The sequence below is a fragment of the Equus przewalskii genome, chromosome 29 (genome assembly GCF_037783145.1).
Source record: "Equus przewalskii isolate Varuska chromosome 29, EquPr2, whole genome shotgun sequence".
Lineage (NCBI taxonomy): Eukaryota > Metazoa > Chordata > Mammalia > Perissodactyla > Equidae > Equus > Equus przewalskii.
Window position 1 is genome coordinate 17,178,970 of NC_091859.1, and position 19,556 is coordinate 17,198,525.

General features: G+C 35.4%; 1 long non-coding RNA gene across 1 annotated transcript in view; it reads left to right on the plus strand.

The window, feature by feature from the left end:
• The window catches only part of LOC139080195 (uncharacterized), an 80,402-nt gene that overhangs the window by 57,408 nt on the left and 3,438 nt on the right, over window positions 1–19,556 (plus strand). The window contains exons 2-3 of the long non-coding RNA XR_011534484.1: window positions 9,951–9,981; window positions 16,157–16,390. This is a non-coding gene — a long non-coding RNA (uncharacterized lncRNA). The remainder of the gene's footprint in view (window positions 1–9,950; window positions 9,982–16,156; window positions 16,391–19,556) is intronic.

A 19,556-nucleotide genomic window follows, 5' to 3' on the forward strand; every position in this document is an offset into this window, starting at 1 on the left:
GTTTATCTTTGCAGCCCCACCTCCATAGAGGTATGAGTGAGGCCACCAATCATGCCTTCATTTTGTCAAACATCCCTAATCTAACCCATCCTTAATCTAATCTAGTCTGATCAAATGCTAAAGCTTATGGATAGACAGATTTTTAATTAGAAACACAGAATATTAACCTTCCAGGCACTCACCTTAAAAATAAACCATAACTCTCAAATGTCTAACATATAAGAAAATGTTCTCAGGAAAGATGAATATATTAAATTTTATTTTTTGAATCAGACAGACAACTAAGGGATTTTTTTTTCATGATTTTGACTCCAATATCTAGAAAATCTATAATCCTTAAAAAGTTTAAGAGCATTATGAATTTTTTGGCTGTAGCTTTTTGTTATTTTTATTTTATCCCATTTTTTAATTTAGATTACTTCAAAGAGAATTTAAAATTCTTTTACATTTCTATATTATATTTGAATTTTTTTATCATACCTCAGATCTTGAAGGTGCTATAACTATGAAGGTGCTATAACTATGTAAATAGTTATATATATGCTGAAGGTGCTATAACTATGTATATAGAATTTATAAAATTTCCTCTTTGCTGCCCCTGTATGTAGTACAGTGCGTAATGCATAAATGTTCAATAAATGGTTAATTGAACTAATTGAGAAATTCTATGTCTGAAAATAGAATAGAAGGGCAACTGAAGTGATGGAAACGCATGGTTAGAGACTACCGTAAGTAAATGAGGACAACAATCCATAAACTCTTGCCTTAAAGTATGATACAATGGTGAAAAAGGCTAGGTAAGAGTAATTTCATTAATTGTACCATCTCATTTTGAACTGAGATGAGGAAAATAATGTACTAAATTCATCATATCTGGCTTCAGAAGCAAAGGGAAGCTAAAATTTTAAAAGCCCATTTTTGTTTAGGAGATAAAAGTGAATTAGTTTATGAATCCTTGAGGACTAAATTAGTTAAGCATTACTATATTCTAAAATATTCTCAGTAAAATTCTTTTGACTGTGGGTTCTTCCATACACCTGATGATGATGTATTGTTTATTCATAATGGTTTTTGTGTCATAAATGCTGACTGTAACAGGTGTGATTCACTAATAAAATCAAATTTGAGGGACAAAGGATCTTCCAGCTTCAATGGAACCATCTCTTAAGGAGGTTTCCAAGTCAACCTAAGATTTCCTTGTGTAGTTTTTTATGTTTGACCTTTCTGTTATTGATATTTTCAGAAGAAAATTCTTTAAACTGAAATTATATTGCCTTTCTATAATACATTTGAGTCTAGGATATGAACTACAGAAATCCTCCATTCTTTCTAGATATTCATGATTAAATAAATTGATAAGTATGGTTGTCCTACTTAATTTAAGGTTAACATTAGAGGAATAGGCGAAGATGGTAGGGAAGCCTTAGTTTAACAGAATCCTAGATGAAACCATTATCTCAAAGAGATATCTGTACTCCCATGTTCATTGCAGCATCATTCATAGTAGCCAAGGTATGGAGATAAGCTGTGTGTCCATCAATGGATGAAGAGGTCAAGAAATGTATCTATCTATATATCATTATACATATTATTCAGCCTTAAAAAAGAAGGAAATGCTCTCAATTGAGACACACGAATGAACCTGGACGGTAAATGCTCAGTGAAATAAACCAGACAGAGAAAGGCAAACACATGCATGGTATCACTTATATACAGAATCTGAAAAAGAAAAGATAAACTCATAGAAACAGAGAGTAGAAAAAGCGGTTGCCAAGGGCTAGGGTGTGGGGGAAATAAGAGAGGCTGCTAAAAGGTCTTGGTTCACTCCTTCTGGGAGATCCCCAGGCGGAATCTGAAACTGCCCCCATACACTGAGGGCAAGGAGAGAAGGAAGAAAGAGGCAGACCACTTCCGATTGGTAGGTGGCAGTTTTAATGAGCAGGGGAACTTACACACGAGGCTTGTCTTGGACACCACAAGATGAGCAGATCGCCACATCTCCTGCCTGAATCTTAAAAGTTATTATAGAGGACCTAAGTGGGTTCTGTCATGTATCCCAACCAGATGGTCTCAACAACACATAGGTGACTGTAGTTGGTAAGATTGTATTGTATAATTGAAATTTTCTGAGGGAGTAGGACTTAAATGTTCTCAGCAAAAAAAAAGAGGTAAATATACGAGGTGATGGATTTGTTAATTAATCCTTTCACAACATATATGTATATCAAATCATAATGTACACTTTAAATATCTTGCAATTTTATTTGTCAGTTATACTTCAATAAACCTGGAAACCAAAAAAAAAAGAATCCCAGGATCTAGTTGATAAACCTCAGAACCATGTCCCTGCAGCACAAAGAAAGCAATTAAGAAGGAAAAACAAACAAACGACCACTGGAGACTTTTTCAACGCTTACACAGTAATTAAGCAGTTCTTATAGATTAATAAGAATTAAGAATCTGGGTCCAAGGGGGTGCACTAGAGTACCTCACATTTTCAGAAACATTCGTTTAAAAAGTCACTGCTCTGAATGAACATCCAATTATGAAATTGAAATGATCCTTTATTCTAAAGCCTCCTTTTATCTCATGGTCTCTTAGCAGGAACAGAATTAAAATAAGCCTGTAACATCTTTTTTACAATGGAGAATGATTGTTCAAGTGGTTAGAGCAGATGCTACTGAGGACACTATCACAGGTTTGAGCGTCTCTTAAATCAGTCAGGTTTGCTCTAAATTAAGAAGTCACAGTCTCTGTCCCCATCTAGGAACACAAGATCCCTGTCGTAAAGGTCTTATTATAATAACATTAAAACTAAAATAAAATTATACTATAACTAAATAATCAATAATTATTACAGTTAAATGATTTGTTTCCATTTAATCCTCATAGTCATCATATGAAATTTTCATATCCATTTTGCAGATGAGGAAATTGAGGCTTAGAGAGATTGAGTAAACTGCCAGATGTTACAGTTAGTGAGTATCAGAACCAGGATTTGAACCAAGTCTATAAACTCCAAAATCCATGCAATTAATCTATATGCCAGTGTTTCTCCTACTTAAAAGTTTGCAGCTATATTCTCCTAGATTTGAAAATTCTATTTGACTAAATATGCATGGCTGCCATTAGTTCACAATTTTCTAATGAAAGAGGCAACAAGTGGCCCACATCTAACATTGTTGCAAAGATGAATTCTTTTGTATTCACTATTTTCCAGAATACTTATTGATCAGAATGTGCTGGTCACACTGTTAAGCCCTGGGGATAGAGCAGAAATTAAGCACACAAAAACACGCACCTCATGGAGTATGCATTTTGGTGAGGGAAGCAGACAATAAATGATAAATAAATAAATAATGCATTAAATGTCAAATGGTGATAAATGATAGTGAAAAAAATAAAGCAGGGCACAGGGAGGAGATGAAGAGATCTATGAGGCTACGGGGTTACAATTTAAGAGAGGGTAGTCAGCGAAGACCTCATTAAGAAGGTGATGTTTAATCTGAGAATGGATAGGGTAATCAAGAGAACAGAGTGAACCTTGAGATTGTCTGGGAAAAGAGCAATCCAGGAAGAGACCCTCTAAGCAGAGAGCCTGAGCTGCAGGGTACCTGGTGTGCTCAAGGAAATAGCAAAGAAGGTAGTGTGCTGGGGCAGAAGGAGCAGAGTCAAAGTAGTAGGACAGAGGAGGCATGGAACCAGACTGGGTAGAATTTGAGGCTTCCATAAGGATGTAGGTTTATTCTGAGTATGATGGGAGCCACTGACGGGCTCCAAGAAGACAAATAAAGTGATGTGGCCTACTTGGAAAGAAAATCACTCTGGTTGCACTGTCAAAAATAGATAGCAAAGGTCCAAGATAAGAAGCAACATGTAAGGAGGCCATCGCAAGAATTCAAGTAAAAGAGGCTGGTGGCCATACGATGTATGAATATAGAAGAAAATTCTGGATCGTGGGCAAAGATTGGAAAAAGTATAGACAGAACTGAGCCCTGGACCTGTAATTCTAGAGTCTAGGGAAGTTAGGAGAAATCAGCAAAGGAAAGTGAAAAGGTACAGCCAAGAGAGGTGGGAGGAAAACCCAGAAGATTGGGTTTGCAGCAAGCTGATATGTTTTAAGACAGGCAGTAATCAACTATGTCAGATGCTGCTGGCTGTTAAATAGGATCAAAACTAACAACAGGTCATTTGATGCACAATTTGGAGGTCACCACAAACCTCACCAAGCAGTTTCGGTTGAATAGTGGTTTCCAAGCCTGATAGGAAGATATTTACAGAGTGCAGCATATTCATTTCTTAATTTATTTAATAAAATGAGAATGCAATTTGTTATCACTAAAACATTTTGTGTGTTGTGTTTTTATTTGCTTCAAGGACAAATTTTTCATTAAGTAATAATTTTAAAATTTTGCACTTAAATATTGGGACACAATATTAAACTGAGGGATATGTCAAAATAGCAGTTATTAGATGTAAAAATTACTCATCTTACAAAAGGACAATAAAACCTTGACAATTTTATAAATTTGTTCATTTTTAATTTGAAAATCTGTTTGGCTTTATAATTTTATTAGATCAATAAACATAAAGAGTTTATACGTAATATATTTGACCGTATTTATTTAAAATAGTAATTAAAGAAAATTAAGTCAAGATGAAAGAGGAGTATCTGAGAGCTGCTTTCCCTGCGAAGAGAGCAGGACATTGCTCAATAACAATGAACTCTGCACCATACTATCATCTCCCAGCAGGCATGAATCAAGTTTGGAAGGAGAGCAAGCTATTATTGATGTCAACTGTAAAACCTCATAGGTCGTTGTGAGTAATAAATTAATGTGTTTTTAAAATATTGTCTGACACATAACAATGGTCACACGTTCGCTATTATTATTACTGGGAATTTTGGACATACTGAGTATTTGGAGGACTGCAAAAATTATTTTACATTTAATTATTTAATAACATAATCCTAGCCACATCCTCAACTTTTAAATATTCTCATTATCTTTTTATACCATCTTTACATATAAACAAAGTAAAATAATCAGATCCTAGAAACAGACTGTGGGGTATAACAGATCCTGAACTTACTTTACAAAAATGATATCTATGTATTCTCAGCTTGGCATTCTTAGCATCTTAATTTTGATCTTAATTTTTGACTATTCATCTTAACCAACTTTCGTGAGTCTGTCTTAGTTCTTTCTGCCTCATATTTCATGGCATTATGTGAAGAAATCTTTTTTGTGTGTCTTAGTTTGAGAGAAGTTGACATTGTTAGGGAAATATATAGAGAGATTTATAGATTTATTAACCTATTAGACATATAGAACATAAATATATAATATAATACATATATGATGTATATATATACACACACACACACACATACCCATATATACCTTGTGTATGTGGTATGGGAGTACATGATTTGGAGTATGAATATATTGTATGTTTATATTTATTTATAACCCATATTTATCTATTTATATATAAACATTTAGCTTTTAGTACTATATGAAATGCAATCTTTTAATGTAATTCCTTTGTGCAGATAAATGCTAAACCTAAAATTGTAATTTTTTTAAATGAATACATTATTTATGTTCACTTTAACAGAGATTCCATTAACGATATCTGATTTTTGCCACAATAATATGTTCAAAATTTTCCTTAGAATATAAGGCGAAGTATTTTAGATTTTATAACCTAAAGTAGTTTTCAGCCCTGAGTCTGAGTGTTTACCTGGGATTCCATTTCTCTCCTCCAACAACCGGACTTTCCTAGTTCCATCTTTAAAGTCTTCTATTTGCATATTTAAGGAGAGTGTAGGTTGAGGTCTTTGAAACAATTTCAGCTTCAATTCCATGGACTGCATGAGGCCAATTCTATGTGAAAGACTCCCAACTGTTATTACTTTGTTGGAAGAAGCAAGAGGAAAAAGAATGTCTTAAATTAATTTCTTAGCCCATGTTCAGTCCAGATTTTCTTTCATATCCTCTTCAGCTTTTTGGCATGATTGAGGTTCTTTAAACAAGGCCTTGAGCTCTTCATTGCCAGTGATTCACTACCAAAGACATTTTGTTAAAAAAGGGTTTCATACTGGTTCAAGGAAAAGGAAACTATGCAACTAGTAATTCTTGTCTGAAATGTCCCATCACTCGGAAACCAACAAATGTCGTTTTTAAACATTAAAAAATGTTTAGGTAAGAAGTCAAAATTTGCATAAATAACTTTTTAGTTGAAGAGTTTTCAGCCTCCAAGTTACCACACTTTTAAGTAAAACTGCATTTTACTTCTAGTGTTTTCCTATTCAATCTTTGGGATTTTTCCGTGTACAAGCTTGGTTTTGTAAAACTTGAGTTATTTTCATGTACATTTCCTTCAAATTTAACATTAAACAATTCCAAATTTCCATTCTGTTTTTTAAATATATATTTCAATTTCAAAATAGATTCATATTCACTTGCATATTTTTCTTTTGATATTTCATATTAAAAAATCAAAGTAGCACATTTACTCATAGTTATAACTTCTTTTACATTCTGTTTCATTTGGTCTTGTTTTGGAGCTGAGTTCTGGCAAAGGCATGGAGTAGTTCTCGTCTCACATGCTTTGTACGTGTGTACTGCTTTATTCTTGTAAATGTAGCAGAAGTTCACCATATTTCAGCCCTTCGGCACTCATCAGACACCGATTGTTCACAGAAGTGAACTAGGTGGCAAGAATTTAAACTGCCTTGAAATCATTACATGGTTAGCTTTCCCTTGAGTTCCACATCACCCTGAACAGGCTTTCTATTGGACACATTATGTTCTTCTTCCTCTGGTACTGATGAAGGAAAACAAAAATAGAAACATCACTGAGTGCAATGTTGATTTTGAGACGAGGCATTGTTTAAAAAGAGAATGCTAGGAAACTACCATAAAGTACAAACATTTATCCAGGCATAATAGACAATGCCAATTGTTTTGCCTCGAAGTCCAGAGCTTTTAAAAAGTCCTTTTTCCAGTGAATGAAATCTCAAGAGAAATCGCTGAGATTATTCTCTAAATGATAAGCACATGGATGTTAAATAGTAAACTCACTTTTTCATGCAAAAAATGTTGAAGATGTCTCTAAATAATGGTACTACTGGTTTTACAAAGCAAATAAAACTGCATGTGAATAAAGGCTGATTTAAGATCTTTAAAGGTAAGAGTCTATTATCAATATAAATAATGACCTGGTCCATGTAACCAGTCAAAAACTAGAAATAGGATCAATGCTCTTTGAAAAAATTCATGAATATAATATGGACATTAAGTATTTATTGCAATATTCTCTGAAGATATGCCTTGCTGGTTATTGGATGTAAAATATGAAAAGAGAAATTTTAAGTAAAAGTGGATAAAGTGAGTCCACCTATGTTATAATTGTAGTTGTGATTATTGTTGTCACTTTTGTTGAGTGCCCACTTATGTGGCAACTCTAAAAAAATTCTACCTTAGGACCACATTTCAAATTATGAAAATATTTAGTTCAGTGATGCTTGAGCACATCCCATCCCTTATCCTCAGGTCTCTTCCACAAGGTGAAAACTATTTCCAATGTCTTTTGCATTTTTTTACATATACTTAAATGCCTGTGAATTTCAGCCAAAAGTGGTAGTCTGCCCAGTTTGTTAATTGCCAGATTAACTCAGAACTCCAACAAAAGCCTGCCTCCGAAATAGGAATTTGCACTGAAATTAACTAATCTGTTAGTTTGTTTATTTGCTGAGAGAATAACAGGATGAGATTTTGCTGATGCCTCTCATCCTATCGGATACTAGTAATTTACAAAGCAGCATTTTTGAGTTCTACTAGTATGACATGGAGAATTTAGCATAGCTAAGAATTGGGGCAAATGTAGATGTTACAGCCTGACTAGCTGCTTCCCTCTTTCAGTTGCTGCCTCCCATCTACTCCCTCCAAAATAACCAAAACTCTACGTATAAAATTAGGAAACTGTGATAAATCTTAAACTATAAGATGAATTTTCTAATTGAGCTTTCAGAAATCCTAAGGATTCTAAAGAACCCCTTATTTCCAGCTTGGGTAGGAAGGGCAGGAACTGAGAGACAGGTAGTCAGTGCCCATTTCAACCCAAGCAACTCCACTTCCCTCTTTTACACATGGAATTGCAGTCACTTCAATATTTGTTTGCTTGATTTTGAAACAAAAAAAAAGAAAGAAATTGGCTCCATGGCAAGAACCAACTGTCCAGAATATTTTTTTTTAAAAAAATTGTTGACTAATAGTATTGGAAGTTGAAATTAGTTAGTATTCTTGGATCTAAAACCTGGTTTGTGTTCCTTTGTACACCTTTGATCTTTTTGCTTGTCCTGGAGCCACATCTTGCATCTGAAAAGGATTTTTAAAGAATTAGTTTATGATGAATCCTTGGATGATAAATGAAACCATTTTGCCTAGTTCCAAAGACTGTTTCAAACCCCAGACAGTGGAAGAGTTAGTCACTGTGTACTTTACAGAGAGTTAGCCCATTAGTGTTTTCAAACTAACAGGACTTTGGAAGTGTGTTAATATAATTTTCTATTTTTAAAAGAAGTTACACAGAAAAAAGCTGAATTTGAGAAAATCATAAAACTGAACCAGCAAACAAATATTACCAGATAAAGATATTAATATTAGATTCCTTAAAGGCAAAAATATATTCTAAATACAGTAGCAGAAAAGGAACCATGTTTTCTAGTCACTCAATTTTCATTTTTATTATCTGCTTATACAGAAATTACTTCTACATATACTTGAAAGAATTTCCCTAATGGTCTTGAGCATTAGAAAATTTGTCTTTCCAAAATCAGGAATGGGGATGAAAGAGATGCTCAGCAGCCTTTTCAGGCCTACTAAGTTATCAAAACATTCCAACGGAAATATCCAGACTTTTCCTGTTATCCATCAGGTTCCAGTCTAGCAGATGTCTTTACTACTTGTAAAAGTGATACTTACAGAAAATCTAGGAAACGTAGAAAGGCATAAAGAAGAAAATCAAAATCCACAAATTCCAGCACTTGCCAATATTTTGGTTTATTTCCTTTCTGCATGTCATTTTACTATGCATACGTGTTGAGACACATGTATGGGCATAAATATAACTTGATTTTTGAGTTAATCACTGCTTAATGAAAACATGCTGAGTAAATCTATTAACTTAAAAATTCTTGTCAGCAATATTACTATTTTGAGTTGTTTCATATTTCATAAAACATTAAGAATTCATTCCTAAAAATATTTCTCAAAGCAGAAATACTTTAAGGAAGGAGAGAACCATGATTGTGTATGAATGTATCAATGCCTTTATGAATAAGAAAGAGGGCTTAGGCATAAGAGATTTGCAAAGAGACAGAAAATTGGTGCTTATGTTTTATTTCCTTCAAGTTCAGGCTTATGGGTGAAATTAGAATTTAGAATTGTTGTCATTGCTTTAATACCTCAATGAAATTTTTTACTTCCTGTTCATCAGAGTAACCATCAGAATGTTTGACCCAATTATTAAGTGTATCATATCTTGTGGGGAGTCAAGGTAGATATTAAAATCTTTATGGAACATTTAGGTGTCACCTAGAGAGGCAGAAAGGAAGACATGGATTCAATGGGTAAATCGCTTAAGGTTACAGAGCAAAGTTGAGTCTGGAACCCAAGTGTCCCAACACCAAAATGTGTTCACTTTTAGAAACCAGTGGCCAGATAGCCATTAATGATTAGGTAGCTAGTAACTAAAGTTTTTTCTAGGTAGTTATTAATCGTAGCCTTTAGCTGTTGGCACCACCCACTATTAGCTGTGCTGCTTTTTCTTAAAAGTCATGCAGACAAGGAATATATTATCCGACTCCCACTAGGTTCCTTATAGATAACATCCCTGATGCTTGGGTCACCATGGTAACAGGTGCTTAATTTGTTTTTCAGGAAGTAAGAATTGACTTCTTGTCCAGTTCAGGTGAGTTGAGACGACCGACCCATCAGTGGGCCTGTATGCACGGCTGATAGGTGAACTTTTCATGTCAGGAGGGTCAAAAACTCCCCCTTCAGATCATGCTAATGCCACCATGTTATGAACACGCATCCTATGAAGAGCCACAAAGCTTGACTATGCTTCTGTAGATCATCAATTACCTCACTTATTCTTACCTCCAATCATCTATCTCCACACTTCAGACCACCCTGCCCCTTTTTGCCTTAAGTATCCCTAATCCCCATTTTCAGGGAAGCAGATTTGAGACTTGTTCTCCTGTCTTCTCACTTGGCTGCCTTGTGAATAAACCCTTTTACTGCCACCAAACTCATCATCACAGTCATTGGCATACTGTGTGGCTGGCAAAATGAGCCCGGTTCAGTAAAATTTCCACTTTCCCATATGACCTCTTTAGTAGGAAGAACCAAAGTCTCCCAATAGAAGGCACTTCTGCTAAGGTGCTGAACCAAATAAAATTAATTTACCATGAATTCACTTTAATTTAACATAAACTCACTTCAAAATATACATTCCTTGAGCTTGTGTATTTCACCAGGAAAAAGAAACCAATGTGATTTTCTAACTATCTTTACCATAGACTTCAAATATTTTAAGCCATAAATATTTTTAAGTGATGTTACATGACTATGGAAAGCAAAATGACATTCCCTTATTTTTATTTAGTTTATATTACTGGCACAGATTTGAATAGTCAGAAGTATCAGAGGAAGCTTTTAATTTGTCTCCTGTGTGTCAAGCCAAAAAGAAAGATGCTTTTGCAAGATAGAGTATTTCTCTCAAAAAGTTGCTATGCACTGCTGCATTTCTTCTTTGCCTGATAAATCCTTTTTTGACAGTTCTCTGTTCTCAGACTAAATTAGAAATGTTTACTCCTGAAGGGGAGCAGAATATACCACCCCAAAATATGCCTCTTTGGCATAAGGATTATTTTGAATTGGTTAATTTTTAAAAAATAGCATACATGGGAGAAACTAAAAACTGAGTAGAACTTACCTTTTTGGAAGAGACATTTACATTTATAAGGAAAATCTCCATTTGTAAGGGTTTCTCCCTCCCTGTACCAGGAGGAGGAAGATGACTAAATCTCTGGAAACTTATCAATGGAGATGGCATGGGTTTATCATCAATGCTTTACTTTGCTTTCAACTGCCATGGAATCATGTCTAGCGTCTTCTCCTAATTGAAATGATATAGTTCCCTTTAAAAAGTTGTCAAGTAGGATCAGAGTGGGCATCTTGGAAAAGAGCTATAGATCAGACTGCTTAAAACTACAGGAACTTCTACTCAGCTCTCTTGTTGTCACACCCACAGGCATGTTTAGAGCCGAGTCTGAACTAATAAGTTTGATCCCGTAACCCCCATGTTTAATCACTATGGTTTAGTCTATAGGCACTTAATTAAGAATGTTGAGATTCTGGCCATCTTTACTCTCTCTCTCTCTTTTGTTTTTTTAATTGAGCATCTAGCATGCTTTTTCCATTTAAACTAAAAATATACCCAAGGAACTTGCTTTGGGGCAGCAAACTTATGCAGAAACCTCAAATTAAAAGACCAGTTGTACTTATTAAAAACCAGTTCCTTATGCTCAGAGTGTGTCCTTATCATTGAGAAAAGATCTTGACCTCTAGTGATAGTCTGTTATTAGCATGGATAAAACTTGCTGGGGAGTTAAAGGAGGCCTAATTGACAGTTCCATGCTCTAACAGGTTCCATTAATTCTGGAAAAAGTAATCCTCTCATGTAGGGAGAGAACAGTATTTGCGTTGGCATAAAATCTTGACCAGGAATTGACTTGGTGCCAAATTCTTAGCTAATAAATACATATGTATTTGCTTCAAAAGTACTCTATGCTTATATAGAAAGAAATCTACAATAATATCTAATAATAATTAGTACAGATTGAGTATTTACTATGTGCCAGGCACAAAAAATTTGTGAGATAGGAATAATCATTTCCTTTACTTTATATGTAAATGAATTGAGGTACTGACCTGTTAAGTGAGATTTGGATACTTGATGCCTACTTCCAAAATTCATACCTTAACCATTACAACACGCTGCCTGCCTCAACAGTAGCAAAACTGGATCCAGAGTCCAGTCTTGATATTCTCTATTATTAGCAATATACCCCTTCCATAAAATGAAATCAATTCATAATTGATTAGTCAATTACAAAAATTCCTTTCCCTTTACACCAATTTCCTTTCAAGCTACAATCTTTTGTATTTATTATTTTTAAACAAACCTTCGGAAACATGGATATGCATTTTCTGTACTCTTTCTCAGCATCTATTTACTACTTAACTCCTTAAAATTTGAATTTTGCTTCAACCACAATGCCAAAATATTATGCTAAGGTTACCAGTGTCCTTGATTTTTCTACTTTAAAAATCTTTTTTTATTTTTTATCTACCAATATCACTGGAACATTTGGCTATTTTGTCTGTACCCCATTTCCCTCTCCTCCTTCTTAAGACCTTCTTTTCACTAACTTTAACACTACTTTCTTTTACAACTTTCTTCCTCAGAATCCTTTGTTGGTATCTGATCTTCAGGCTAGCTCTTAATGTTGCCCTCTTTTCAATTAAGATAGTCTTTTTAAAATCATTCCATTTTCTTCCATGTCTTGAACCAAGTTGATGATTGCAAATATTTACTTCCAGTCTAGATCTTTCTCTCGAGGACCAGAATCATATTTATAACTATCATGTTGGCATCTATACTTGGATATCGCACAAGTGCCTTGAAAACGAACATGTCCAAATTGCACTCATTATCTTCCGTGCCATTCCCACTCCACTTATACGGTATATCTTAGTTAATGGTACTGCTAACTACACAGATTCCACAACCAGAATCTTTAACTCCTCCTCCTGACTCCTCTCCACACCAGTCTTGTTGCATACTGTCAATGGTACTGTAGAAGTTTTTCTCAGGACAGTCCTTTCTCACTATCTCTGTTCTACCACCACTACCACCCTTCTCCCCGTGGATGATCTTACTTATAAGTCAGTAAGTTACTTTTAACCACTCTCCCTTTCTCCTGTCAACTGCAAGCTCATCCCTATTTCTATCTGCTGACTTTGATTCTGCCAGAATAATCATTTGCCAAAACTAATTTAACGGTAATTTTTTCTGCAAATGTCCTCATTGCCTACACATAAAATTCAATATGTTTACCAAATATTAATGCTCGGATCACTTTTCCTGGTTAAGATTTTTCAAAATGTGGAGATATTAGCATTTGAGTGAGGAAATGCTAATATCTCAGAAAATAAAACCCTTATTTTCCCATTTGGTCTAAGTCAGTTCCATAGTCAAGCAAAATTTGGACAACTTAAGGTAGCCTATAGACTATCCTAATTACCTCTGTAGGGGAGGAAAACTTCCTTTTGCCCTCTTAGGTTCTGCAGCCGGCCTAATAATTAAACACATAATAAAGATTAATAGGATAAAAATACTCACATTTAATTTAAGTTTTTTTTATATGTACACAGGAGTCTTTAAAGGGAAAATGAAGACCAAAAGAAGCCATTAGGCTCAAATGTTTGTATATCTTTTTATACAAACATGGTAAACTGTGGGGATGTGACAAGACAAAAGAGCTTGAGTGAGGGACAGTAAGTTGTAGGTCGGTGACTAGAAAATACATGGAAAATAATGGATGATAAGGGTTATTTTAGTTCGTTTGTTTGCACAGGTTCATTCTGGCATTGACTCAAAGTCTCTGGTGATAAGAATATTTGTTTCCTTCTGGTATAGGAAGGGCACCCTTCTCATGGGAAATTTTACAGCTTGTTTTTAGGTAGAAAGGGAAGTTAGAGAGCCCTTCCTGCGTCTGCCATTTCTCCTTCAGCTTTCATCTTCAGCTCAAAATAATCAACACACCTAACTGGTATGTTTTGGGTGTCATTGTCTAAATCCCTTCACATCCATCATTCAGGAAGTTTTATACTTATACCTTGTCTTCATTCCTCTCTATCAATTTCTCCCAGATTGGATTGGAATTTTTGTAGGACTTTGTAATTAGACATGAAAATTCCTCTCAATGAACAAGACATGCATTTATCATTCCCGTAGCACCAGACTTCTATTTCCTGCGGCCCTTAGAGTGAGGCTGGCTGTCAATAATCTTCTAAAAGCATAAAACTATGTGGTTAAATTATTACTCTGAACCATTCAGAGGCCTGTTTTTTATAACTGTCTCTGGTTTACCCAGCTTAGAGTCTTCATAGTAATCTTGACTGAAATGCATATCCTTCCTGCAAAACCTCAACACAAAGAACGGTCTATCAGATGTTCCACCCTCAGACTCCAACTTAAGTTTTGACCTTTACCCCTATTCTCTTACCCAAAATAAAAACTTCTAATCACATCAATCTACAAAGACTCATCTCTTATTGCATTTGTTGTGAATCTTTTCTCTTGGGCAGAGTTATTGGATTTTTCTAATTCTTCTGCCTTCTGTTATTATGTCTATTATGGCAATCATGATTTTGTATTTTAATTAGTTTCTTCCAGTCTTCCAGTCTACATAGACGTTGAATGCCTGAAGGATAAACTCTTGTCCTTTACATCTCTTCATCTCCAGCACATAGGAAAATCCCTGAGACACAGGAGATGCTTAGTATTTGTTCAGTAGGAAAAACAACAATAAAAGAATTGTTGAATACATGAATGAATAAAAATGACCTTGTATGGTATGTTTATTATTATTCCACTTTGAAGCTAAGCACATCTTCTATTTATAGATGGTTTTTCAATGCTTAAAGCTCTTTCAAAAGCACTTGATATTCATAACCTCACTATGAAGCAGACAGAGCTGATATCATCTGTCTCGTTTTACAGATGAGGGCATTGGTTTTCAAAGCAAAAGAGACTAACCTGAGATGATATAAAACTAGACCAGAACCCAGATCTCCTGATTTCATGAATAACAAAGTATAAAGTGACCTTATAGTTTATATTACCTATCACATATGGACAAGGGGAAATTAAGACGTCTACTATGAAACAAGGTGAACTATCCACCTTGAATTCACAGTAGAGAGGGAAGAAATACGAAATAATATGAAACATATCCTTGCAAAAAAGGCTTACTCCGTAAATATAAGAGTGAGCTTTCAAAATAATAAATTTTAAATTTTTTTGAACATTTTATTACGTGTGTACAACAGACCTTCAGAAAATCTTTTTAAGCTTATGTATTTGCTTCATCCCCACAATTACCTGTTGTTTTAGAAGAGTTCTTTCTAAAATGAAATAGAAATATATTATATGTATGGAACATAATTACTAGCTGTGTTTCTATTTCAGATTACAGTAAGCCTTATTTTGTTTGTTTTTGATCATCCTCCTTGAAACCACACAATTTAACAATTCCCGGCTCCAGAGAAATTTTGAAAGACCTAAGTCAGGTTAAATCTGCGCTAAACTAGAGCTGAGAGTACATAGAATGGGCTGTGGGTAAGATTACAGGATAGGAAGAAGAGATAGCTGTTTGTCTTGATTTTTTTTTAAAAAATTAGCCTCATAATTTAAGTAGAACCAAATTTCCTAGATAAGCAAACTGCTTTGAAAATTGAGTTCCAAAGATAATGTAACGGATTTTTAGAATATCCGTTAATCTAGATCAACCTTTGGCTGCATCATAATATAGTGGGGAATAGTAACAAGCAAACTGCAGGAGCACAAAGGTCAGGTAGGAGTAATAAACTAAGAAGTTTCTTTCATCATTGATTTTTTTTTACTTACAAACAATCAAGCTCTCCTATTTAAGTATACAGTTTTATGAGTTTTGTTGATTCCATGCAGTCCTATAACCACCACCGCAATCAACCTATAGAACAGCTTTATCTCCGCCCAAATTTCCTCTTTCTCCTTTGCTGTCTGTCCTCAACCACAAGCCTTAAACACCACTGATGTGCTTCCTGCCTTTATTGTTTTGTCTTTTCTAGTATTTCATATAAACAAAATAAAACAGTATATACTCTTTTGTATTTAACTTACTTTACTTATAATAATGCTTTTGAGATTTATGCATGGTATTGAATATATCAATACTTTCCCTTTTCATTACTGTATATGAGCCAAAGCTGGACCCTGTATATCGGCCCCTAAGTTGTTTCTTTCTTCACAGCACACTGACATCCATCAGCTCAATATCCCACTGGCACTTGTGGAAGAAGATTACAAAATGGAGTCACATGCATCAAGAGTACCTTAAATGGACCCAGGAAGCCATCAGGGAAGTGCGGCATATGCGCCTCTTTACCCAGAGAGTATGTAAACTTTTGAATTATGCTTCACTGCTGGCATCCTGACCTTCATTCAAGACATATGCTTTCTTGGGGCCAGGCTGGTAGCACCTCAGGTAAGTTCACATATTCCACTTTCGTGGTCCAAGGCTCCCCAGTTGGGATCCTGGGTGCGGACCTACGCACCACTTAGCAAGTCATGCTGTGGCAGGCGTCCCACATATAAAATAGAGGAAGGTAGGCACGAATGTTAGCTCAGGGCCAGTCTTCCTCAGCAAAAAGAGGAGGATTGGCAGCAGATGTTAGCTCAGGGCTAATCTTCCTCAAAAAAAAAAACTGCGATATGCTTTCTCCCAGAAATGAGAACTTTCTGCCTTAGAGATAGCCTTAGCAACCAATCACCTATGGCCATGAAGTAACAGTTGTTGCCAGCACAATCACAAATTCTGCAAAACAACCTATATAATTTATCTCTTTTTGTCTTTATGAACACTGGCTTTCTTTGTCCTCTTCGGAGCACATTGAGTTTCTACTGGAAACTGTGTCTCCCAAATAGTAATTCCTGAGACCCCAAATAACCTTTTACTTTTCTTGCAGTTTATGCCTTTTATTCATTGACACGCCAAACTCAAATTTTTACACATTCAGTTGTTTTAAAATGAGTAGGTTTTTAGCCATTTAGGATCTGCCTTCTTTGCATACCCTGAGGAACTACACCCAGCCTCTGCTGATCATTAATAAAACAAAGCCTTATGGTTATAAAAACTTCAGTCACTGTTGCCATTGGTAGGTCACTGGGCACTGATCCAGAGACTCCCCACTGTTCTGCTGAGAGACATCACCTAGCGTGTAAGTCCCCTCTCTGGTCCCCCTGTCCCTTGGCAGTTCCTTGCTCTCCTCCCCTCCTGGATGGTAGCCCCTTGCTGTCAACCTCAGGACATTCTCATGCTGTGAAGGACTTGTCCTCTCATGCAACTCTGAGAGCCACTTGATAAAGCTCGTCATGTGTTGCTGGGTCTTATGGTCATATTTTTGCCCTTGATCAACTCCAAAATCCCTCAAACCCCTTCCAACTACAAGTAGTATCCCGTAGTATAGACATTAGCACATTTTATTCGTTAATTGGTTGATGGACATTTGATATGTTTTCGATCTTGGATATTACTCACAATCCTGCTATTAACATTTACATACAAGTTGTTATGTGGGCATATGTTTTCATTTCTAGCAAGAAAATATTAAGAATGTGCGTGAGTCATATGGAAAGTATACATTTAACTTTAAAAGGAACTATCAAATTATTCCCCAAAGTGGCTATGTGTCCTGTATTTTATCAAAAATGCAAGGGTTTTAAGTGCTCTGGTTATCTCCAGCACATGCCCTTCTCAGTGGATTTTATTTTTCCTTTAACTTTTGCAATTCTTATGGGTAGAAAGTGGGATCTCATTGTGTTTTCAATTTGCATTTCCCTGATGACTAGTGATATTGAGTACCTTTTCATGAGTTTATTGACCATTCGGATATCTTCTTTTGTAAACTGCCTGTTCAAATAATTTGCCCTCTTTTTAAGTGGATTGTTTGTTTTATTATTAAGTTGTATGAGTTTTTTTTAATATATTCTGGATTCAAACCATCTGTCAAATATGTATTTTATTTATTTTTATATATAGTTTTTTGAAACCACTGGCATGCATTTTCATTTTATTAACTATATCTTTTGAAGAGCTTAAGTTTTTAATTTTAATAAAGTTTATATTATCAAATGTTTTCTTACAGTTTGCGGTTTCATATGTCGCACTTAAAATTTTTCCCCCTTTTTTTAACTGTGTATTTCTTTGCAGGATAAAAGACAGTCTTCTTAACCAGCTCCTTATTGCTGGATACTTAAATTATTTCCAATCATTTACTATTCTGAAGAATGCCACACTTAACAACTTTGAATATATGTTAGAATACTCCAATTATTCTTTAGATTATATGAGGTAGGGTTTCCAGATCAAAGGGTAAATGCATCTGAAATTTTGGTAAATACTGCCAGATATTTACCTCCTTCAGAGGAGCTGTTCCACTGTTTGTGTGCTGACCTCACAGATATAGTAGTTTTCCAATTGTTGGATAATTTGCCATTGGATATGTGAGAAATGATATTTTAGAATACACGCATTCCTCTTCATACGAGTAAATTTTGATATCTTTTTACACATTTATCCAAGGAACTACCTCTTCACATGCCTAGTTTCCCAATGGGTTACTTGTCTTCTTTCCACATAGATTTCTAGGAGTTTTTAAAATTAGAGTGAGACCAACCCATGTCTTTGTCTTGAACCATTCATTAGAGAAAGTTTGGGGGAGATGGAGGTGTGGGGAGGAGGGAGGTAGAAATTAAGAGTTTTTGACATGTTAAATTTGGGATGTCTGTAAGACAGTCAAAGTAGATGTAAATTAGGCAGTTGGGTGTTCCAGTTTGAACTCATGGGAGAGAAGTGGGTTGCTGATATAAATTTGATGATCATTAGCATATAGACGGTAATTAGAGTTCTGGGAATGGATGAGATCATCTAGGAAGAAAAGGTAAAAAGGGAGAGGAAAGAGATTAGGACTATTACCTAAGACATTCAATTATTTAGAGTAGCCAGAGCAGAACTTCACTGATCCCTTCAGGTATTGGATTAGCCAGACTGGGCCTGGGCCCACTGGATCTCCTGGGCCAGTTTCCTCTCAGAAAGGGAAACCACATAAGGGACTCCTCCAATGGGAGTCAGACCAGAGTGGGGTCTGATGGCCCTCTCCACAGTCTGCACAACCTGGGAGCACAGTGAAGACATCTAGAACTTGTTTATCTACCATAAGTGATGAATACAGTCAGTTAAGGAGATGCTTGACCATCCAGATATTTATCTTGGCAGCTAGCTGCTGTTTGTAATATGCCCATTTGGGGCAAAGTATAAGCAGATTTCCTGGAATAGTTCATGTTTCAGTGCCCAAGGAACAAGACTAATAAACCAAACTGTGGCCAGCTACATCTTAACTCTTTCTGTCTCTACATACGAAGACACACACACACACACACACACATACACTTCATATATATATAATATATATGTGTGTGTATATATATATAATTCTTTTTAAATGGTCAAGCAAGCTCTTAACCAACTGTCTTTACTACAAATAACAGCTACAAACTCTGAAAAAAAAACATTAAAAAATACTTGAAGGCTCTGGAGAGTGAGCAAAATCAGGCAAATCCTAGAGAAGAGTTGAAACTTGGAAGAAGGAAAC